We start from the raw sequence: 25673 nt of genomic DNA on the forward strand, positions 1-25673 counted from the left end.
GTCGTCAGATACACAAAAAAAAGATACCCACAAAAACATAGATATCAACAACTCCCATATTGGCTTCAACAATCATCAAAGAAGAAGAAAGTCTGTCTGCTCCTCACTTCCCCTCTCTGTCTCCTCAACAGGAACATTTGTAGTGAATGTGACTCAGAGCTCCTATCAGGCAGAGGAGAACCAGAACATCACGCTGGAGTGGACCTTCACCACCAAACCTGATGCTTCACTCAACTCCTTAAATATCTATTGTCAGCTGTTAGATGGACACATTGCTTCGGTCCTGTTTCATCTATATAAAGGTGTTGAGGTCCCAGAGTCTCAGGATCAACAGTTTACAGGACGAGTCCAGTTTGACGAAGACGTCCTCAGAGAAGGACGACTCAGACTCCAAGTGTCCAGACTCAGGATCAATGACTCTGGACTTTATGTGTGTGAAGAGCTCAGAGGTTATGATGGGAGCTTTCGCTCATGTTGGCTCAACGTCACTGGTATGCAGTGGAACTTTCTTAATCTGTTAAAAACATCAACTTTTTCAGATAAATAGGAACCTGAATAGAATGATTATGGACTTCTGCATTTCTTAAACTTCCTTCTTGGAGTTTCTGCAAATCTGTTACATCTAACTCTGTCGTGGATGTTGATTTTTATTCTTTAGTCAGATGTTTTTCTTCACATGAATGACTCAGATCTGCTTGTTCTCCTTGCAGCAGTGAGGGATCGGCCTGAACCAGAGACACCAAACACAGCAAGACCACAACCAGAGAGTCGAGGAAGGATCGGCCTCTACTGTGGACTGGGACTGACAGCAGCAGCTCTGTTCACTCTTTGTTACTGTTATTTCTGCATAAAAAACAACATTTCTGCTTCAGAGGTGGATTTGATAAAAGTTACAGGCCACCAGGTGGATAAGAGGAAACAGTTTCATCAAAACCTTTAAGAAACAAAAATAAAATAATCATTCAACTGTAATTAAGAACGCATCAACATGTCAGCAGGAAACAATATAAATACAAAAGTCTATTGAAACTTATCGTTCAGTCTTTTTGTTTTATATCAGGAGAACTTCAGGTACTTTCCTCTTCGTCCTGCACAGAGAGATAACTCTAAAGTTTAAATTTCCAGATGTGTGTGGAAGAAAAGTTTTCAGTTTGTTTCATGTCCACACAGCTGATTTAAATGTCTGTTATTCATTAATAATGACTCGCATTCACTTCAACTCAAACATTCAAATAAATGTCAAATAAATGATAGCAAAGCACTTTAAAACTTCAAGGTACTTGATTAATGTGAAATATTAAAGTTAATGTTTTGTTACTGTTTGATTTTGGTTTGTTAAACATGGCTGTTGTTTACTGTAAATCTATGTTATTGAACTGTATGTTTGCCAATAGAAAAGCTGTTATTACTGGTGAGGAGCAGCAGAGGGAGCTCTTTACTGAAATGAGCTGCTCTGCTTTAGAAAGTCTCACCTGTCTGCAGGTTAAAGCTCTCATCATTTAGACCATCAGCACTTTAAATGGAGCTGATGATCACAAAGATCTTCTACTCTCATTTTATCTGCTACATTTACTTTAAATGTTTGTTTCTTGTCTGATTTATTATGATCTGTTTCGCTCGTATTGCAATGGCCCTTTGAAATTAAAACATTCATGTGTGTATCAATTCTGCATCATGTTTCAGCAGCTGTAGAATAAAGTTCTGCACTAACTGACTGTTGAACTGAATGATTTGTTAAATTGGTACCACAAATGAAATTGTATTAAATATACTTTGCATTTAATTAAGTTATACAGCTTATATATAAAACATTCAGAGGTCAAATATTTGAAAATAATTTATTTCAGTCCTTATGCACAAACGGCGGAAAATATTTAAATATTAACAACAGAGAGGATTTGGACGGTCATTCACTCATTGGCTGGACCAATCGCTGCTGAGATTGAGAGGTGAGGGGCGGGGCACTCCTGGACGGCCAATCAGAACAATGGAATGTTTCTGCTCATTAAATGTATAATATTACAGGTGGAAACTGGCGAAATGGTATTGAACCTAAACTTTATTTCCTTTAGGTGTAATCCTGAAGTCGAAGCAGCTGTAAATTAAATTTAAGTGTCAAGTTCTCAGGGGATTTCTCTTTACTTCTGCCCAAACTTGATAAAGGTCTTGGCCATCTACAAGGTGTATCGTAATCCACTCAAACGCTTCTTCACTCTTCTTTCTTTTATTTAGTTATTGAGTTACAATTAAGCCATTCAGGTTGAAAACCTTGATAAGAGAAAAATAAAACAACACAAAATAATGCAATTACTCAAGCTGCCTTGCATCAAATATACACTCAAATATAAACTTACTATTAAACCTTTCATTAATTTTACCAAGCCAACATTACTCCAAATAACAGTTATTACCCTACTACTGATATCATGCAATCACATTAACTTAACATTAACATAAGAAAACAGCATTTAGAGATGAACTACAATGGCATTTCACCATTAAATATGCATTCAAGTTGCAACAAATGACAACATAAAATAATTTCCCCACCAGTAGCATCCTTGGAAATGGCCAGCAAGCAAAGTCCCTCTTGAAATCAGCTTCTGTCTCCAACAGCCGCAACATGCGCTTCTCAAGTTCTCCAACAGCCGCGCATGCGCTTCTCAGTCTCTCACCTCATGCGCGGCACTTCTTGCTTTCAAAATAAAATAAAAGTCTCCTTTTCAAAATAAAAGTTTCTGTCCATTTCTTTGTTTTAACAGCACAATAAGAACCTAGTTCAAACAGGTAGAACTGTATTTCATTTAATCATATTTGACTGATTTAAGTAAATATAATTCAGTGGCTATTTCAATGTGCAGTGGATGTTTTTCTGAGTTTCCCTCATTTCAGGGTTAACATACTCAAGGTTTTCAGAAGACCTGCTTTATGGAACAGGCCCCAGGAGAATATAGGAACGTTATTTATTGTTTATTTTTATTTTATATCTGTACAGTTATGGAAAAAATTATTAGACCCTCGTTGGACACACTGGAGGAGGTGGTGGAGAGATGACCTGTCAACATGTTGGAGGCCATCTTTAAATACCAGATCATCTGCTACACAAAACCTTTATGGAGCAAAACAACAGCAGTGGACGGCTCCTCTCTCTCTGCTGCAGGACGGAGAGACACAAAAGATCCTTCTCTCCTATTATTATTATTATCATTATTATTATTATTATTATTATTCTCTCCTACAGCCATCAGGCTGTCTCATTCCAACAGAGATTCTACCAGACTAACTGAATTTACCCTCGGAGATAAATCAAGTAATTTTGATTGATTTTTGTTTTCTTCAATGTCTTGTTCATATTAATGCCTGATGCAACTAAAGGTAAATTTGTTTGAACAAAAATAGCTCATAATAGTTTAAGAGCTGATATTTAGAAATTTTCCATGGTTTTCTTGATAATAACCCAAATCATTACAAAGAAAACCATGCAGTTAAAGGAGAATTTACAGGGTTTTACTAAAATATCGCCAGGAGCTCACAAAACTACGTGTGTCTCGTTCAGCGCCATAACCACGCCCCCGGAAACCATTTACTAGACCGCTGACATCATGCTGCTGGTCAGGCGTCAGATGACTCAACACTGAGGGAAGTTTCTCTAACATCTCTGAATTTGGCAAGCGAGCGATGTGAAGGGCCGAATGGCGCATAACTAAATCCTCTGGAGGACTCTGGGAGTATACTTATTTCAATAAGTGTCCGCGTTACACAGTCAATATTTTACATTGTCGAGCAGTGTGAATGTGTGTGCTAGCATGAAACCAACAATGCTAAACAACATAATGTGAGTGTGTTATCATGACGCTAACCAGGCCTGCGTTTGTATTTCTTCGCAGGCTCAAGTGTGTGGTTGTGAGATCTCAAAATCCTTTTCAGGTACGATGTATTATGAAATAGTGTTATTAACAATTGGTTTTATTTTATGTGTCTCCACAGTCATTCTTTTGCTATTTTTTAAAATGTTTTTATCTAAACTATTTTTATCTAAACAGAAAAAATTGTTTGATCACTTGAACCCTTTATTGTTAAAAACTAAAACAACAACAGAAATAGCAGATCTATAAGCACACAACTTTGATGCTTTGCTTGTTAATAACTAACTTGCTCATCTTTTCATTTTTTACTATAATTAGTGTACAATGAATGTTTTTGATAGATTTGGAAACTTTTTTATATTTTTATATCATACTGTCACTGGCTTTCCACCTGATGCCCTCCACGATCTTTTTGAGGGCATTGTGCCCATAGAGCTCGCCCTGTGTATCGGAGAGATGAAATACTTCACCTTTGAATATTTGAACGAGAGAATTCTGTCATTTCCATACCAGCACACAGACAAGCTTGACAAACCTCATAAAATACCACAGACCTTCGCTGTAAAGAAAAGCATTGGTGGTAATGGCCATGAAAATGCCACATTGCTTAGACTGCTCCCGTTGATTATTGGGAATGGAGTTCCTGAAGAGGATGGAGCATGGACTGTGCTAATGGACTTAAAAGAGGTAGTAGAGTTATCGCTGTGCTCAGAATTCACAGAGGAGTCCATCCAGTATTTACAGTCCAAGATACAGGATCATAGAGAGATGCTGAAAGAAGCCTTCCTAAGCATCACTACATTGAACACTATCGTGACCTTGTACGCCATTTTGGGCCCCTCGATCACTTGTGGACAATGAGGTTTGAGGGTAAACACCGTTTTTTTAAGAGAGTTGTACACAACATATAAAACTTGTTAAAAACACTTGCAGACAGGCATCAATACATGGTAGCATACCATCTCAGTGCCTCAGGATTCTTCAAACCTCACCATCAGACATCAAATGTCTCTTCTGCCGTGGTATCAGTGCTTCCAAATGTTGCCGAGACATACATTGAACAAATAACAGCAAGCAATGTTATTTACAGCACATCAAAGGTCTGCATTGATGGAACTGATTATGATGTAGGAATGTTTCTGTCTATGGGAATAGAGGGAGGACTGCCTACTTACTGTAGAATTGAACAGGTTCTCCTGGTTAACAGTAGTGTTGTCTTTCTTTGCCTAGAGCACACATCACACTACATTGAACACCTGAGATCTTACAAACTTTTCCCAAAGAATCTGGCTGTTCACACCCCATCAGAGCTAAATGACAAAACACCTCTCTGCGCTTACAACATAGATGGAAGATTGCTCTTGACACCCAAACGTTTCATATTATTACACTGAAGATTTGTTGAAGCAGGTAAACAGCTGACTGCAACATTCTCTTGGAGCTGTGCGGACCAGTGGGTCCATGAATAAACTGCCCCACTCCAGCAGCTGGCCTTCCATACATCCCATCGTTCAGGTGGTGTTCCAGTTTTTGTTTGGACCAGTGGGTCTGTGGATATGTTGTGTGTGTCACCTTCACTCTCCATGCAAATTAACGTGTTTTTGTCTTTTAGGAACCAAAAGATGGCTGCTGCCCAGAAGCATGTGCTGCGTATGTATTTTGCACGAGACACCGCCCTGACACTTACTCTACGTGAGCGTCCAAAGTCAGTGGAGGAGCTAAAAGAAATGATGCAAGAGAGGTTCAAGCCGAGACTGGATGGGGACTTTAGCCTCCACTATGAGGATCCGGACTTTGATGGTGATCTTTGTCTTCTTGTAGACATCCAGGAGTTGCCAGAGAAGGGCACATTGAGAGTCATCAGACCTGAATGTGACACTTCATCTACTGCATCTTCTGAAACAGACATACTCCCACATGTGCCTGTGGTACAGCACCAGAAGAGTTGGCCTGATCACTTCGTTGTTCCTGGTTTTGGGTATGAAATGGAGCATATACTTGAAGAAGGAAATCATGTTTATGAAGAATCAGGAAAATTGCTGAAAATAAAGAAGTCACAGAAGAGTGAAATCCTTAAAAAAATGGCAGAAACGATCTACAGTTTTAAACCATACCCACATGAAAAGGAATTGGCAATGGCTGCTCAATCTTTGATTACAGCTCATCCATGTCTCAGAATGACGGCTGGTGAAGACGGGGAGTTGGGATGGAAACGTCACATAGCGTATAAGGTTGCGTCTTACCGTAACAATCTTGCCAAAGCTGGGGTTGCAGAAGTAGCCATCAACACAGGGAGGCGGAGCTGAAACAACCCGGACAATGATCACCCCCATCAAAATATAAAGAAAGCTCGAAAAGCTGAGGTCAACTACATCATCAATCTACCGAAGGATCAAACCCCAGCCACTCTGGAAACAATGAGAGAAGAAATCATACATGAAGTCGAAAAGACTGAGAGAAACCAATTAGTCATAGGCAAGCTCATGAACACAACTTATGCCCTTCGTCGCCAAGAAATCGTTGGAGCTCTTGTAGCTCCACGGGTGAGAGTCGTCGTGGACAGATGGCCAGCCCTACTTATCGAGTCTTCTGCCTCAGATTGAATACATTGATTGTTCATAGATAAATATCACAGCATAGCCCAAGTGTATGCACTGAGTAACTTGTGGGAAACGACTGTTCAATTCATGCACTATACATGTGTAATGTTCTGTTGCCTAATGCCCACCTGATGTTGCCAGTTGAAGTATGGCACAGTAGAAACCAGTACTTTATTTGAATGTTTTATTTTTAAAAAGTGAGTTGCAGCCTTCAAGGTACAGTAAGTGCCAAAACGTTTTTAAACAGTATTAAATGGCTCCACATTCTAATGGTGTTGAGGATGGATTATACTTAGAATCTTGTGGAATTTTATCATGAATCCTTTGTGAGTTTTTATCATAATGTTTATTGAATAATGTGAGATGGAGGCCCAAAATACTGAATCTACCCTCTGTAGCAATGACCACTATCAGAATATGGACCCATTAACATTTAGTGTACTTTAAAACACATTTTGTTTAGCTGGAGTCTGTGCTATAAAAGGGAACTATTGTTTGGGCTTCGGGGTTACCGGACCTGTTGTGTATGTGCACTGGAAGTAATAAGTAAAGAGCCTGTTGAGTACACTTACACTCTGGTGTTTTCATTGATGGTATTAAACTGGACTTAACAAAGAGTCATTTCCTTTTGTTTTAATTTATGACAAGCACTTTGTTTTGACTGACCTCCTTTGATTCGTGCCTTTTAAAAAGCACATTGTGTTGAATAAAAAAAGTTGTTCAATTGTCACTGTGGTGTCACTTTCATGTTTTCTAACATTATGAGCTGATTATATGTGTAGTGGGCTGACATCAGTATTTCAGTTTAGAATTAATTTTGAGTGCATGTCCCCCATATTATGAGTTAAAGAATACTGAAAATTTTGAGTGAATCACTCCCTAATTATAGGTTGAGGAATATCAATATTTATAAGATAACATTGAGATAATTTAAGGCAACTGCAAATATTATATTGTATGTAAACTTAAAACATCTTAAAACATCACTAAAATATTTTTGTGTAATCTGTTACGAAATAATTTTTGAGTTCTATGAACTTATTAGGGTTTCCAGTGCATTTGACTTTCCTCCATAAACAAATTATGTATTTTGCATCATATCTCCTGAACCAAACATGATAACACAGAAAAGGTGATGTCTATCCCCATGTTTTGATGGTCAAGGTTTACAGGGATACCATATACAAAATCATAAACTGTCCAGGTGAATAGTTAATGGTGAATTCAGTGATGTTGTGAGAAGGAAATCACATTATCTGAAAACATTATAGATCACTAGACTTTATAATATCATGTCTGTTGCATGCATGTTGTGTAGAGTTTTAAAACATAATACTTTTGTTCATTTTCTAGTGGAAGCATATTCAATATGACCTTATCAACTTAGCTTGAAAAGAGTGTCTCGAACAAAAAGGTTTACTTCAAAAAATGTATTTCAGAAACACATTTCTTTGATTGTTTTGTTGTTGTTTTGTGGAAGGGACAAAACTAAGAGCATGTCCCATATGGAAAAGATGTAGATAAATCTTATAAAATGTGTATCTCCTTTGACTGAAACATGTATGGAAAGCATACAACAGTGAAACCAGACATAAGATTCTTAGTAAATTTGAACAAAATAAAACTTGATTTATTTGGGTATTTATCAGAACAAGGTAATATGACAGTATATGTTGCATAGCCTACAATATTCTTGCATAGGAGGAGCTATGGGCTATATGCACAGCTCTGCTACTTCCTGAACTTTTGCTCCTTTAATTCCTGTCTCACATTATTGGACAAACTGATTAATCCAGGTGTGTCTGTGTAGTCACAATGGTCAGGCACACCTTCATTAATCAGTTTGTCCACTAATAATGTATGGAGGTAATTACTGATGAATGAAAAACATACTTTTGAATGAAATAATACATTTTCGTGAATAGATAACAGTTACAGAATGTCCCTTTAACTATCAAAATGACTTACAAAAATCAGTTTCAAAAGTAAAATTTACTTCTGGTGCCACAAATGTGAGACATTCAAATAAACAACATGATTTGATAATGAAATTACAGGAAAACGCATGGGCTGAATAAAGCAGGTTTTTAATTCGGAATGACAATGGCTGTTTTTTTCTTTTCTTCTTTTTTGTAGGTCTAGCATTTTTGCAAAGTATGGTTGAAAATTTTTGGAGCAATTCTATCCAACATATTAGGCAAAATGATTGAATTAACACAGCCATTACTCAAAAAGTTTAGAAATGTATTCAATATAATGCAAATATAGAAAAAATTATTCCATTCTTGTTGTAGAAATATTTTTATTTTTTGCACAAGATCAGCAGATTAAATTAACTAATTTATTGTATAGATAGATAGATAGATTGTGTGATTTGATTGTCCTGGAGCAATTTAAGAATTCTGTCCCTAGCCACATTGCAACTTATGTGAATGAGCACAAAGTGAAGACTGCTGCAGAGCAGAGAGCTGCTCTTGCAGATGATTATGTCTTGACACATTGGGCTAACTGTGACTTTGGTGTGCCTGCTGGGTACAGGCCAAGTCAACCTGGACCATGAAGTAGATGGTGCAAGGAAAGTGCTGGTTTTCACTTGGGTAAATCAGTTCAGGGCATCCGTGCTCAGTCACATGGTCACTATGATGTGTGTAATTACTGCCGTCAAAAAGGGCACTGGAAAAGTGAATGTCCTGCACTGAGAGATAAAGCAAAGTTTTGTGGTGGGCCAAATTCACATGTGAAACCTGTAGCGTTGACTGCAACAGTGTTTTCATCAGCACAAAAGTTTAGAAATGATCAATCTGAGACATTGGATCCCTTTGTGTGCAGGCCTTTGTCTGAAAATGAAGGTCACTACTCTGCCTTTATTTCAAATGGTTGTGTGTCGCTGCCAGGTCAGAAGGAAGTCACAGTTAAAATATTGAGGGATACTGGTGCACTACACACTTTTGTCCGTCAGTCACTTCTACCATTCTCACGTTGATGCGTGGCATGGGTATGAACGTTATCCCAGTGCAAGTGCATAAAATGGCATTATACTGTGGGTGGGTGACTGGTGTTGTGGCAGTGGAGGTATGCCCTACATTACCTGTGGAAGGGGTTGACATAATTCATGGGAATGACCTGGCAGGAGGCAGAGTTTGGGCTGAGGCTCCTGATCGTCTGCCTGCTGTCTCTCAGGCTGTGAAGGTAGAGGTGGACCCTGAGGCTGAGCTGTGTCAAGATTGTGCAGTAACTCAAGAAATGAGTCGGGTAAGAGACGAACCTGCTCAACACTTGAGGACTGAGGCAAAAGGTTGCGCTCATACCCTGTTAACGTACTCCGGTCATTAGTCTCCCGCTCTTCTCCTCGGATCCGGTCTGCTGGCTGAACAGGAAGTGCACGCAAATACTACAAAATAAATAAATACATTTTTTTGTAGCTGTAATTTATATTAACTAGCCAACCTTGTAACATAAAAAAAATATATTTTTTAAATAAACCTGTACATGTGTGTGTGTGTGTGTGTGGGGGGGGGGGGGTGATCATTCATACATACACACTCACAGTATATTAGCTGTATAATAACAATACAAATCTATTGACTTATTCTTAATTTTATTTATTTGTTCTTTCAAAATAAGATATAAATTAATGTTTAATCCACATAGTTTTAAGTAACCTTGGGTTAATTACTTTAAGTCTCAGTTACATGAAATGCAAAGAAGGTAATATTAATCAAAAATTACAAGTTTGATGATCTCAGAAAGAAGGAAATAGTTACTGGCACTCAATGTTTTTAAGTAAGTACAACTTTTTAGAACATTTTAAGTTTACATTAATTATTTCAAATAAATTATTTTGAACATTCGGGTTTACAGTGTAGGGTGGCTGGGCTCAGCCTTAGAGATAGAGGGAGGAGCTCAGACATCCGGAGGGAGCTCGGAGTAGAGCTACTGCTCCTTCTCCTCTAAAGGAGTCAGCTGAGGAGGTTTGGGCATCTGGTAAGGGTCCTCCCGGGCGCCTCCCGTTAGAGGAGTTCCAGGTCCAACTGGTAGGAGGCCCCGGGGAAGACCCAGAACACGGTGGAGGGATTATATCTCTCTCCTGGCCTGGGAACGCCTCGGGGTCCAGGAGGAGCTGGACGTTGTTGCTGGGGAGAGGGACGTGTGGAATGCCTTGCTTAGCCTGCTGCCCCCGCGACCCGGCCCCGGATAAGCGGAGGGAAATGGATGGATGGATGGAAATAAATGTATAGATGTCTCAGATGGGGGACCATAAATAAAGGGGGCATGCCTCACATGGGGCACCATAAATATTGGATAATGCCTCACACAGGGTACCATAAATGTAGGGGATATGCCTCACATGGGGCATAATAATAATAATTATTAATTATGATAAAAAAATATGACTTGATTTACTCAAGTCACCTCAAAATTGAATAAGACAACCAATTCATTTAAATCAGTTACTAAACTATCAATTTGGAACTAATAATTCCTCTGAACTGTTTCTGTAGACCGTTTGATCTAGTATTGATAAAGTTCAATCACCTCTTGCTATTTCTGCTGTGACACAATCAGCGGGGAGAGTAAAGTAAGAAACGGTTGGTGTGTTGCGGAGGCGGGGTAAATTAAGGAAGGAAATTCTCCCACCAGACAAAATGTTTATACGCATTTAATGTCATAATCATTTATGTATACAAATATCTACATCTAGGTGCATATTAAATGTGTATTAGTCCATGTGTTGCATAACTTAAATAAATATGTGATATTTCTAACATCAGGCTCAACATCAGTTAAAATATTCATCAGATTTTATTTCAAAATAATGCAGACACATTCCGAACTTTTCATTGTGAAATATACAGTTTGATAGAGATATAGACATTAATATGAAATATGACATTTAACATGAACTACATTTTAGCATTTCAGTGTCAAATATATTAAATGCATTGAAAGAAATATGAAGAATACAATGCAGACAGATTGAGCTCAGCAGTTAATGTTAGAGCTCCACCTGCTGGATAAAACTGAACACAGTGAAGCTGCAGTGGATCATCCTGTAGTGGATCATCAGCTGAAATATGTGACTGTGATCAGACAGAAGGTGGCACAATAACAGGAACACTTATCAGGTTTATTTGTATTAATATTCATAATGTCATATTTGATGCTTTTCCTCATCACATTACATTCTCTCTAAGTGTCTCTGACTGATGCAGCAGCAACACAAACCCTTACATTTATCAAGACACTGTCTTTATAACCATGATTTACAGAAGTCAACAAAAATAATAAAAAGCAAAGGAGAGATTAAGATGCTGACTATGATCTGCAACAAAGGCAACAGGAATGATAAAGACATTTCAACTTCTTACTCTTTATCTCAGGTGTAATTCCAAACAAACAACCACAAATGTCAGTTTAGAAATCAGATTACAACAAGACACTTCTTATAACTCCAGAACTTACCTGAGAATCAGAAGTTTTCTGTGATATTTTTCTGTACATGGGTCACTGCAAACAAAAGCTGAAAATGGCTGATTCTAAATACTTTTATAGAAATATATTTAAAAAGTTCATCATAATTGGCAAACAATGTAGCTCAGTAACAGCAGTTATTTCCATCAACACATTTCTCTGAGTATTATGAAGATTCTCTTGAGGAAGGCCTCATGGAAACACCAAGATTCAATAAAACTTTCGGTAACACTTTCTATGAAGACTACATCTATAGTGCATTATGAGCGCATTCATAGTGAATTATAATGTTCATTATAATCAATCATAATGCATTATGACTGCATTCATAAACACATATAAAGCTTCATGATGCACTATATCAACAGTTATAAATATAGCTTTTTAAGTTTTTTTTGTTTTATTCCTTAAACTGTAATTAAATCCCAAAACCAAAGTTTTCATATGTAAACCCTTATATCTACGTATTAAGTAGTGTTGGTGATTGATTGAGCTCCAAATCTGTGAATCTTAAAAATATACATTTTGTGGACAAAATATGCACGTGGATTGCCCCCTACAGGTTGAAAATTAGCTTTACCATTACATTCCTAATCTTAGTGTAATTCTCTATATTTGGTATCTGACGAAGTGACTTATGATGCAGCATAGCTTCTTTTAAATGCATGAAAATGTGTTACACTTTACTTAACGCCAACAATGAAACATCATGATTAGCTATACTGCATTATAGATGCGTCTATATGAACCTCACTTTACTTAAAGCATACATTGATCATTTATTTATACTTATGGCATCCTATGAGTCCTTATAACAATTGGTTGTTGAGGTGTGTGTATAGAGGGGTATGAGTAGTTGTAATGTATTATAAGCCTCATCAGTCAGCCTGTAGTTTATAACCAGTCAAGAGCACTCATAAGACACTTGGATTTATAAGTCATTATAAGCTATATTTATAACTGTTGATATAGTGCATCATGAAGCTTTATATGTGTTTATGAGTGCAGTCATAATGCATTATGATTGATTATAATGAGCATTATAATTCACTATGAATGCGCTCATAATGCACTATAGATGTAGTCTTCATAGAAAGTTTTACCAAACTTTCAAAAACGTGCATACAAGTTTTTACACTGGTTTGAGGTGGTTTTTGTCCTTTTTCTGAAAAAATGCCAAAATACACTGGAGGGGAGTTTTAACAGGTTCTAACCCCCACATGTAAAAATACGCATGAGGCACAGATTACTGCTTAGTAGCCTTCTTTTTCTCCATATTACAACAACTGGGAGTCCCTTGAAGTTCTTATCTCATGGCCATTTATGTGCGACATTGTTTGCATCTAAGAAAAAAACACTTTGGCACATTTTGCCTTTATCTGACCAAAATTTTAGATCTGAGATCAAAACCAGTCAAACTCTGTTGACAGAGCTTTACATACCAAATAAGCTTTAAGCAACTGTATCAGAACCAATTACTCAAATGTCCCCAAAATGTTGCGCTGTCTTCATCCAAAAGTTTCTGTGTCAAGTCAATTAGATCCTTTTCATGTTTTTCCTGCATATTCTTTTTTCTCTCTTCATCTTTCTCCTGCTCCATCTCTTGTTCTTGCCTCTTCAGTAAATCTCTGATTTTTGACAGACTTGGTATGTTTTTGGCCAAACGTTTCAGGAAGTCATACATTTCATCTTGATGTTTTTTCTTCATGTCTTGTTCGATGCGGGCTGAAAGTGCTTTTAAGATGTTATATTGTATATTTTTGTGCTGCATTTGTTTCTGGAGCTCTGCAATTTCTTTGATGTGTTTCTCTTTGAATTCATTGAACTCTTCAGCTTTCTTTCTGGCTTCCTCTTCATGTGTCTTCTTCAGATTCTCCAGTTTTTTCTCATAGATCTCCTCCATGTCTTTTCTCTCTTTTTCTTCCTTTACTCTTCTGATTCTCTCCTCTTCTTCCCTTCTCTTTTCATATTTTTCTTTTTCCTGTTCGTATTCTTCTCGAAGCTTTTTCAGTCTTGTTTGTTCCTCCTGTCGTCTCTGTTCATCTTCTTGTTCTCGTTTCTTCCTCTCTTCTTTTTGTGTTTTCTCACAGTTCTCTCGTTCTTTTCTCATCTCTTTTCTGCTCTCCTCCAGTTTTCTGTCCTTTGATTCTGACTCTGATCTTATTTTTTCCTCCAAAGCTTCAACTTTCTGTTCCCACTCCTGTCGTTTTTTTTGTTCCTGTCGTTTTCTCTTCCTGTCTTCTTCTTCTCTCTCCTCCTGCTCTTTCTTTCTCTTCTCACGTTCCTTGTTGATCTTTTCATCCTTTTCTTCAAGTTGTTTTTCTCTCAGTTTTCTCTCCTTTTCAATTTTTGCTCTCTGTTTTTCCTCAAAGTCTCTTCTATCTTTTTCCTCCTTTTCTCTTCTGATTCTCTCCTCTTTGATTCTTTTTTCGTAATTTTCTCTCTCCTGTTCGTATTCTTCTTGAAGCTTTTTCAGTTTTGTTTGTTTCTCCTGTCGTCTCTGTTCATCTTCTTGTTCTCGTTTCTTCCACCACTCTTTTCTTTCATTTTCCCAGTTCTCTCGTTCTTTTCTCATCTCTTCTCAGCTCTCCTCCAGTTTTCTGTCGATAGTTTCCTTTGATTCTGACTCTGATCTTATTTTTTGCACCAAAGCTTCAACTTTCTTTTCCCATTCCTGTCTTTGTTTTTCTTCCTGTTGTTTTCTCTTCCTGTCTTCTTCTTCTCTCTCTTCCTGTTCTTTCTTTATCTTCTCACGTTCCTTGTTGATTTTTTCCTCCTTTTCTTCAAGTTGTTTTTCTCTCAGTTTTCTCTCCTTTTCAATTTCTGCTCTCTGTTTTTCCTCGTTGTCTCTTCTCTCTTTTTCCTCCTCTTCTCTTCTGATTCTCTCCTCTTTGATTCTTTTTTCATAATTTTCTTTTTCCTGTTCGTATTCTTCTCGAAGCTTTTTCAGTTTTATTTGTTCCTCCTGTCGTCTCTGTTCATCTTCTTGTTCTCGTTTCTTTCTCTCTTCTTTCTGTTTTTCCTCCCAGTTCTCTCGTTCTTTTCTCATCTCTTCTCTGCTCTCCTCCAGTTTTCTTTCCTTTAATTCTGACTCTGATCTAATTTTTTCCTCCAAAGCTTCAACTTTCTGTTCCCACTCGTGTTTTTGTTTTTCTTCCTGTTGTTTTCTCTTCTTGTCTTCTTCTTTTCTCTTTTCCTGTTCTTTCCTTCTCTCCTCACATTCCTTGTTGATTTTTTCCTCCATTTCTTCAAGTTGTTTTCCTTTCAGTTGTCTCTCCTTCTCAATTTCTGCTCTCTGCATCTCTTCTTCCTTCTCCTTCAGGATCTTCTCCATTTCTTTCCGTATCGCTGCCTCGGCCTTTTGCAGCATCTCATTGGTGTAGCAGCTGCCTCCATTCTTCTTCACCATGGTGTTGATCTTTGTCACCAGCTCACTGACTTGTTTGTGGTTTTGTTCATCATAGTTATTGAACACATGGTATCTTCCTCCACAGTCAGAAATCAGTTCCTTATAGGATTCATCACACTCTTTTTCAATGTATTCATCAATAGACATCTCCTTCTCTTGTTCCAGTGAATCTCCTCCAGTTAAAAGAATGATGGTGAACTTTTCAGCATCCTTCCCAAATCCTTCCTTGATCAGTTTCAATGCCTCCTTGTCCTCTGATTTGAATCTGTCCATTTTTATCACCAACAGGAAGACATGTGGTCCTGGAGCCAGAAGACTGATGCATCTCACCATCTCTTCATTAACTTCCTCATGAGACAGATTTGTGTCAAACAGACCAGGAGTGTCGACTACAACAACAGGACGGCCGTCCACTTCACTCTGAGCTTTCTGACACTCTTTAGTAACTGATTTTTGACTTGATTCAGCTTTAAACTCCTTTCTTCCTAGAATGGTGTTTCCTGAAGAACTCTTCCCACAGCCGGTCTTCCCTATCAGCACAATCCTGAGACACTCTGGGCTCTGATGCTCTTCATCACCTGTGAGACAAGAACAGCAGGAGTTACCTTTAAAATTCACAGTTTAAAGAGCATAACATCCAATGTATAATGTCCAATGGTTGGTTTAGAACACAGAAAAATATATTATGATACATTTTTTATATATCTAACCCTCTGAACCCCAAAAAAGCTGTTTCAGATCATTTTACTCACTGTGGCCTTGTATCCACTGCAATATATGAATCTATATAAATCTATAAGTCCTGCAGCTCTATGGAATCAGCACAATCATGGCTAGAAATGGGAACAACTCAAACATGTCTTTGTGCAGAATAACACAGTTAGAATAAAAAACATTTTTTTTAAAAACTTGCAGCGCGGAATTTAATGATTTTAACAGGATCTGGTTAGTGCAGAGCTTTATTTTTGGACACATTTTAAAGGACACACGTAGAATAAAGTGATTCTGACAGAAATATCAACATTTTAATCTTCATTTTGGTCACATTTTAAAACAGAAACTTTCGTAAACCAATGATCCATTTTAGGATCGTTGGAAAGTTCAAATTTTGATGATAAAGCCTATTTTAAAGAGGGTTAAATGTGAATGTATTGTACTTACAGCTGATTGTGCTTTTTGTTCTCAGCTCCTTCACTTCAGCCTGTAGTGTGGTGATCTTTTTTATTTGGGCACATGCAAATGTTTCTGTTGTGTAGCAGCTTGGTTTGTCTTTTCTGGGTCTCAATCTTGTTTTTTCTAAACAGTCCAACAGCTGTGGGATCTGCTGCTGGTCCCTGATGTTGAGGACAAACTGTCTTCCTCCACAGCTCTGACGGAGCTCCTGGATGTCCTTGTTTTTCTTTAGAAAGTTATCAACATCTGTAGCTGGAGGATCTGACTCCACAGTGAACAGAATCATGGTGAAGTCATTGACTCGAGAGCTGAAAGTGTTCTGGATGGTCTCCAACTCTCCCTTGTCTTCATCAGTGAGGGGACCCACAGGAAGGACCAGGATGAAGGCATGGACGCCCTCAGGATCACAGAGGGAGATACACCTCAATGATTCCTCCATCACTTCCTCCTGAGGTTTTCCATTCAATGCAGGCAGCTCCACCAGGGAAACCCAACGTCCACACACCTCTCCCTGATGTTTAACACACTCTGAGCTGGAGACTGAATGAAGCTCTGTCTCACCTAAAATGGCCTTGGCTGCTGAGGTCTTCCCTGCTCCTCTCCTCCCACACACAACCACGTTTAGAGCTGGTTCCATGTGTTCACACTTTAGTCCAACGATCTCCTCAGTGAAGGTGAGGAAGGTTCCTCTGTTTTCTTGCACAATGTTCTCAATCTTCTCCATCAGAAGGCTGTGGTTATCTTCAGCAATGTTGTAATGTCTTCCTCCACAGTCTGTAAGGAGCTGATTCACAGAGAGACTTCTTTCATTCCTCTCATGTGTCAGGATGACCATTGAGTGTTTAAAGGCTTCTTTATCAAACAAACTCAGGATGAAGTTCAGTCTTTGTCTGTTCTCCATGGTGAATTCAGAGGGATTCACTAACAGCAGCAGAACATTTGGTCCAGGAGGACAAAGACTCATACAGTCCTGCACCTCTCTTCTCACAGTCTGCTTAGACAGAGTGAACATGTCTGGAGTTTTCACTACTGCTAATGGTTTTCCTCTCCACTCTCGACTGGCGACCTCATATTTTGCTATTGGCTTCGATTTAGAAAGTTTTGACTGTTTTCCCCCAGTGATGAAGTTGCATAGTGTTTTCTTTTTGTCTCCACTTTTTCCAAACATCACGATCCTGAGACCAGGTGCTGAAAAAACAAAGTTATAACATTAATTATGTAGGATTCCAATGACTTATTGTCTATCATCATTTTTATCATATTCACAATCTGACATTGATAAAACACTGAGAGGGACACACATTAATGAGTGTGTGCTTCTTATTGTGTCAAACTCCATATGTCCTCCAATAGGTAGAAACATATCTTCTCCCTGCTTTAATTGACATGTCTGTAAGGTCATTACATTTTGTACATTATGGGTCTTTTTCAGTCGAACGTTATAACAAATGCATTTAGGCCTGTAGACACAGTAAAGACGAGCTGCTGAAGTTCAAAGTGATCATCAGAACGGGGAAGAAAGGTAATTTAAGTGACTCTAAAGTTGACATTGTTGTTGGTGCCAGATGGGCTGGTCTGAGTACTTCAGAAACTGCTGATCTACTGATCTTTCACTCACCACCATCTCTAGGGTTTACAGAGAAAACCTTCAGTGACAGAGGTCAGAGGAGAATGGAGACTGGTTCAACACGAATGCAAATAACCATTGTTACAACCAATGTCTGCTGGTGACGGTCTCTGAACCACAACACGTCCAACAGCAGAAGCAGACGACCACACCGAAACTTTATAAGCTACACCCTGATAACTAATAAAATGGCCGGTGAGTGTGTATTACCACTCTATGTATCTGGATAATAAAAACATGATTTACTTACAGTGCTGGGACGCTGTGTCATTACTGGGAGCTTTCACCTCTGTGAGAGACACAGTAATGTCAAGTACAACAGTATTATTCTGCAGTCATTTATGGTCATTAAAAAGTTCTTATTAACTAATAACTGTCCTGAACTTACCGGCAGCCTTTGGTTGATCCAAGTTAGAACAGGCTCCTTCTGCTTGTTTCAGGATTTCCTGATCAGAACCTGATAATGCATCCTTGTATACATCACAGCTCAAATGATCTCCATTGTTCTCTTTTACAATTTCATCTAAACATGTTAACAACTGTGGAAGATCAAGGTTCTTCTTCTTCAGATGTCTGTCTTTACACATTCTGATCAGGTCTTTAAATGGCTGCTCTGGTTCATCTTTGTCCATGAAAGCTGAACTCTCCTCTCTGGGTGGTGATATCAGAACCAGAGAATGATCAAATGATTGTTCACTGAACTTTTCAAGGACTCTGCAGAGTCTCTGTTTGTGTTGCTCAGTGAAGTCTTCAGGCTGTAGAACCAGCAGGAACACATGAGGTCCAGGATCAGAGAGTCTCACACAGTTTTCTACATGTTCTGTTAGTTTGTGTTCGGAGATGTCGGGATGCAGCAGATCTCGACTGTTGATGAGAACTATTTCTTTCTCCTTTAACTGTCCTCTGACTCTCACACAGTGGTCTGGTTCTTCCTCAGTGCTGAACAGAGTCTCTCTCAGGATGAAGTTCCCCACTGAACTCCTCTCAGACCAGCTGTTCCCCAGCAGAACAACTCTTAGCTCAGACACTGAAAAAAAAGTTGTCTAAAACAGTAAGTTACCACTAAATAAAAATAAACGAGTTAGGAACTTATTTGTACAGCAACTTTAAATCTACCCTGCCAAATTAAAGGTAAAAAGTAAAAACAAAAACAAAAAAATCACAAGCGATTATGCATCCTGTGTATCTTCATTCGAGAGTGGATCAGGGGTAATATTTCCCCTGTGGATGAGGGGATGTATGACCTGCTTTTTTCAAATTTTTAGGTATGCCCTATGACTTTTACACTTTCATTTGATAAAATCTAATCCGTGCCCTCTGACTGTCCAGCTGCCAAAGTCCAGATGAGAAAAGATTATAAGAAAGCTGATCTGCTTATTTGAGTCCCCTAAATATATTAATATGGATTCACAGTATTGACCTTAAGGGGTAGCAGTGAAAGCTTTATGTGATCTTTTGTTTCTTATGCACTACTGTGTACTGTTTAAAAAGTACTTCCACTTTCTTTGCATTTGTTATGGTTAAAAAACAAAATGTTACTGTAATGTAGGGGCAACCAACACATTGCCCATAGGGCACATTCTAAAAATAGCACTTATCACAATGAAGGTCTACCTAAAAATTGAAATTTGAAAATGACAATATGGAATATAAAATTTTCAAAACAAAAATGCTTTATGTATACATGAACTCTGAATGTCTGGGGTCAAGGTATAATATTATGCGCAAGCAAGCCTCCATCTTTTTCTGCTGAGACAAGCTAGTGGGAGCAGCTACCATGGGGAGCTAGAAAACATACCATTCCCCAATGATTGGGAGTTCTTTTTTACGACATTTGCAGGGCAACTGTGGCAATGACAAGGTGACACACTGTGGAGAGACTCTTACTGGGGATTTCCACCGGGCGCGTTACAGCCGCGTCACGGCAGCATAGCGAGCCGGTCGTATACACGCGAGATAACGAGAACACGCGAGATAACGAGAACACGCAATAATCCTGACCATACGGGAGACCGCGAAATCCTGTGATGAACTCTAAACTCTATTTATACAGTCTATGGATAAACTGTGTGTATAAAGTAAACAACAACAACAACAACAACCAACAGCTTACTTTGCTTCTCTGACGTGAAAGATCTGTTGATCTGACCATCTATCCTTATAAAAACAATATGGTATGTCATAAATGATTGTATGATGTTCCACTTCAACAATCAGTCTCTTGTCGTCCATGTCTCCGACCTTCTGAGACCCTTTGATTGATTGATTGATTGATTGATTGCTGATCTGGTGTCCCGGTCATAACATAATGTTGATGTGAAGTAGTTTTAGGCTGCATGAACTGCGTATTGTGTTTTATTTTGAAAGGGGGCGGAACAATGGCATAGCCACGGGTGTGCCAGGGTGTGCCCAAAAAAAATTGCCGTCAGATGATGCGATGCGACACCTGGACAGGTGTGCACCCATCAGGAGTGATTCTGATTTGCGCTCCTTGTGGATTATGATCCTTGACAGCTGGTCGAACTGAACAACCGTTTCCAGAGTGACTCTTATGGAATAATGAAGGCTGCTGCCTCCCTGCTGCCTGCGTCTGACGCAATTTGCCAGCTGGACGCATGGCGCGCGCCGTGCAGGCATTATGGAATTCGTTTGGAGGCCTCTGAACTCACTGTGTTTGGGCAAATCATCAGGCGTAAAGTTGACGGGGGACATCAGTTCCCGTCCCTTATTGAAGTCTTGGATTCATGTGACAAAGATGTTTTTTCCCAACATGAACTGTTTACTGCGTATTCTGATGTCACTGCCTGTCACAAGTTGCTCTGTGGAGCGCCTGTTTTCGGTTGTGAACAGATTAAATCCACCAGCAGAGCTACAATGCTCACAGAGAGACTTAACAGCATTTCCTTGCTCATGTTTGAAAAGGAGCTCGCGGAGAAACTGGACTCCGATGAAATAATAAATGTGTTCAAGGCCAAGCCACGCCGTCTTGCCCTGTAAACTGAGAGCTGCGCAGTGCGCACAGGTGAGCGCAGTATCGTTGTGTCCTTTACTCTGCTGCTAAGCCCAATGTGTTCAGATGGTTAAATAGTGTTTTTGATCACACGTAATGTGGATACGTTATGGCTCCGTGCATGAGTACGTGCATGAATGTTATATTTCACTATGTTCATCTCATTGGGCACGCAATGTCTGTGTGTGTGTTGTAATTTTGAGAACACAAAGTGTGCTCTTTCTATTATTTTGTTATGCTGGGTTTACACCAAACGATTTTCACAGTCCCAGACTAAAAACTGAAAGTCTTTAGTAAATCTAGGAGTTTTACTGGAGTCACAGTGCTCCCGTCATCTCCATGGTTCAGTTTAAGGTAGTAATCTGCTCTGTTTCATGTCAGTCTTTTCATAGTCTTGGTTTGGATCATATCAAACGTGTTTGATATTATCTCAAGTCTCAGTGACGTAACACAATCACCAACCAATAGATGAGTGGGCGAAAGGTCCCCGGTTCCAGAGCGGCCAGTTAAACCAGTAAAACCACTTCCACAGGAAAAAGGAACATCACAATAATGATAGTAAGCTCAGTCCTAAATACAAATATAGAGATGTAATATATTTACGGCCACAAGCGGGATTTTGGGGGCGCTGTTTCTTAGTCAAGAGAACAGTAAGGAGACCCAGTGAAAAGGTATGAATAAATGTAGGCCTATACGTAAATAAGTAATAAATAATCGATAATTAATGTATGATTAACTAAATGAGAGTTGAAAGAGCTGATAAATATAATTATTAAATTAAACACATAATTAAATAGGGCATAAATGTATGTCATGAATTCATTTCTAAATGTTCCTTTCCTTTATTCTTCCTTATATCTATTTTGTTTACTGTAAAATAGTCAACTTTTCATGTCAGAAAAACAGAAACCCCTTTTCAGCTTTGTGAGGGGCATTTTGTGGCGTCTATTCTACTTTTTATTGTTTTTGTTTTTTTCAACACAAACCACTGCACACACTAGAGCAGCTGGAGCCAAAAGCTGCTTCTCCTCCATTTAGTCAGTTTTTACTAAGAGCATGATGAGGGAAAAAATGCATGGTAGGTAAAAAAAAATGCTAAAAGAATCTAGCTGTAGTCTTGTAAATAGTGACCCTGAAAGATTGACAGTCTTTGTAGAATCTCAGTGTGAGACTAGGCTGGGACTAAAAACTCTCAACACTTGTCTTTAGATGTGAGCAGGTGTGAGCTGATAGTCTTGCAGGAGTCTTTTCCAAATCTTTTCAAAGTCTTCTGGTGTATAGGTAGCATTATCGATTTATTTGAGAGCAAGTCACAAGTGAATGTTTAGACCTGCTGTGAACTAACTGTTGACTATTACTGAAGTGAATGTGTGGATATGTTGTTGTTGTGTTAATAATGTTGTATTCCAGAGACACATTCTTTTGAATGTTTGTGGAGGTGTAATACTCTGTTGAAAATAAATTTGGCACACCCAGTATTGCTGGTGCACACCCAATGTCTTTTTTCTGGCTATGCCAGTGGGGCGGAATTGTTTTACGTTGATTCTGATTCAGACTTCCTGTCTGGTGCGATCTGCTCTGTTGAGCTTTACGCGGTTTAGCAGCGGCTCGCGGAGAAAATAGAAGTCCTACCTAACTTGGGATTTCCACCGGGCGTGTTACAGCAGCAGCACGTCAGCTTAGCGAGCCGGTCGTATACACGCGAGATAACGAGATCACGCGATAATCCTGACCATACGGGAGACCGCAAGATCCCGTGATAAACTCTAAACTCTATTTATACAGTCTATGGATAAACTGTGTGTATAAAGTAAACAACAACAACAAAAAACAGCTTACTTTGCTTCTCTGAGGTGAAAGATCTGTTGATCTGACCATCTATCCTTATAAAAACAATATGTTATGTCATAAATGATTGTATGATGTTCCACTTCAACAATCAGTCTCTTGTCGTCCGTGTCGCCGATCCTCTGAGACCCTTTGATTGATTGATTGATTGATTGATTGGTTGCTGATCTGGTGCCTCGGTCATAACATAATGTTGATGTGAAGTAGTTTTAGGCTGCATGAACTGCGTATTGTGTTTTATTTTGAAAGGGGCGGAAGTGTTCTACGCTGATTCTGAGTCGGACTTCCTGTCTGGTGATCTGCTCTGTTGAGATTCACGCGGTTTGGCAGCATCTCGCGGAGAAATACAAGTCCTACCTAATGCTCGCGGAGAGACGCTGACGTGACGCTGCTGTAACGTTACGCAGCACGCCCGGTGGAAATGCTCTCATTGATTAGAGTGTTACCTATTTGCAACGTCATACGCAACGCTGACGTTACGCTGCAGTAACGCGCCCGGTGGAAATCAGGCTTAATGTTCGCGGAGAGCCGCGGCTGAGACGCTGCTGTAACGTTTCGCAGCGCGCCCGGTGTAAATGCTCTCATTAATTAGAGTGTTACCTATTTGAAATGGCGACCGCAGCGCTGCCGTTCCGCGGCTGTAACGCGCCCGGTGGAAATCAGTCTTTAAGTACGTGCCATAAAAGCATCCATGCTAACTACCCACCTGGCAGCGCACTACGGGCAGATAAAGCATATGAGTTAAAGGCAGCTTTGGACAAACAGCAGTCTTTTTTCACAAGGTCGACGAAAAAGTCACAAAAAGCAACTGAAGCTGTAAATGATTACAGCTACAAACTTTTTGATAAAGAGCAAGAAAGCCTTTTTCAACTGGGTGGTCGTGAAAGAAGCAATGATGATAATTACACTGTGTTCAAAGATGAGAAGTTTGTATCAAACAAGTAGCCCTTCGTATTTCTCAGTACCCTTGAAGTAGCGCTCAGTTTCAAAAAAGGTTGGTGACCCCTGCTGTAATCATTCTCATTAGAGGACATTAGAACTGAACATCAATCAAATATACTGCAGTGAAGCCTGGTGCTCGCAGTAGTAATATGGAAAAACAGCACAGTCTCTATCAAGTAAAACAATGCATTGATTGATTACGGCACTAATAATACAGCCATTAAATTATATTTCTAAACCCCGGAAAGATCACTCTTTAAAATTTAAATGACAAACTCTGACTTGGTTAGGTTTGACTTACTGTGAGGCGGCAGAAATTCAAAGCTCCTGCTGCGCTCAAGAGGTCTGTTTCCATCTGTAACTATAAAGACATACTGTATAAAGACATTTAATGTTTCTTTATTTCTGTTACAAGATCTAATGAACATGCTACCATTCAAACGTACAATCATCATTGGTTTTTGTATGAAGAAGTGTGAATTACCACTTCTCATTTGAATATTTTCACATTTATCAAGCTGATATTACATGATTGGTCTGAGATTCAGTCAGCAGCCTGTTAGCTTAGCATAAAGAGCGGAAATAGAATAAAACAGCCTGGCTTTGTCTAAAGCTTACACCCAACTACCATTAACTCATAAGCTCATTTATTAACATGTTATATATCTTCATTATTTAAACTGTACAAAAATTAAAGCTTTTAAGCAGCACATTGTGATTGTATCGAGGGTTTTTTATTTAGTTTGATATTTTCAGTATCAATGTTTGGTTTAAAAAATTGAGGAAATCTCATTCAATTTGACTTACAGTTAGGACGATCAAGGTCAGGGCTGTGGCGGTCCTTGGCTTCAACATAATCTATAGAAGTACAAAAAAAAAACGATCAACCCTACTACATATTGGGGAGTAACAGAATACAAACAATGAGATTAAATATTTAAAATCTAAAATGTGGGAAACTGTTTTTCTGTTACAGTTTGTATTGGTTGTATTATTAACTGCTAAACAATGTTGATGGGGTAAAATGAATGTTTTTTTTCATTGAAATACAAGACCCAGACTAATAAACTCTTTGAGATGATTCTGAAGTTTTCCAAAAGTAAATCAAGGTATTGAGAACGTTACTCAGTTTGAGTTATCTAACATAATATTTTACAAATTGTGAGAGCAGACAGTGTGGACTGACTGGACTCACCTGCTGATGCACTCGCCATGATGTCAGTCTGCCTAAAACATCAGAGACGGATTCATCTGGAGGGAAGAAGAAAAATAAACAATTTAGGTTCTCTTGCTGTTCACTCACAGACAACCATGATGCAGTTTCCAATCCTGTGTTTTTACTTTAAATTTGTGCCCCACCCCAACTCTCTGGTTTGGAGACACAAAACACTTTCAACATGTGAAGCAGCAAGTTTTTTTTACATGAGCAGTTTTTTATAAACGTGTAATTATTTTTAAATCAATTGTATTTTTAATGTTAAATCTCAACCTGAAAAGTAACTAAAGCTATCAGCTTAATTTAGTGAAGTAAGAAGTACAATATTTGCCTCTAAAATGTAGTGAGTATAATAATATAAAGTTACACATGTGGAAATACATGTGGAAATAAATCTCTCAAAATTGTAGTACAGTACTTAACATACATACATAGTTATATTCCACCATTGTAAAATACTACTTGATTTATTTGATCATTTCTAATGAACTGGTTTAGGAGCGTTTACTT

The 25673-nt window shown here is 38.7% G+C and overlaps 1 pseudogene; it reads right to left on the reverse strand.

Annotated features, from left to right (window-relative positions):
• Nucleotides 1-292: 292 nt before the first annotated feature.
• LOC131959142 (GTPase IMAP family member 8-like) lies at nt 293-25161 on the reverse strand (annotated as a pseudogene).
• Nucleotides 25162-25673: the final 512 nt, after the last annotated feature.

The sequence above is a fragment of the Centropristis striata genome, chromosome 21 (genome assembly GCF_030273125.1).
Source record: "Centropristis striata isolate RG_2023a ecotype Rhode Island chromosome 21, C.striata_1.0, whole genome shotgun sequence".
NCBI classification, from domain to species: domain Eukaryota; kingdom Metazoa; phylum Chordata; class Actinopteri; order Perciformes; family Serranidae; genus Centropristis; species Centropristis striata.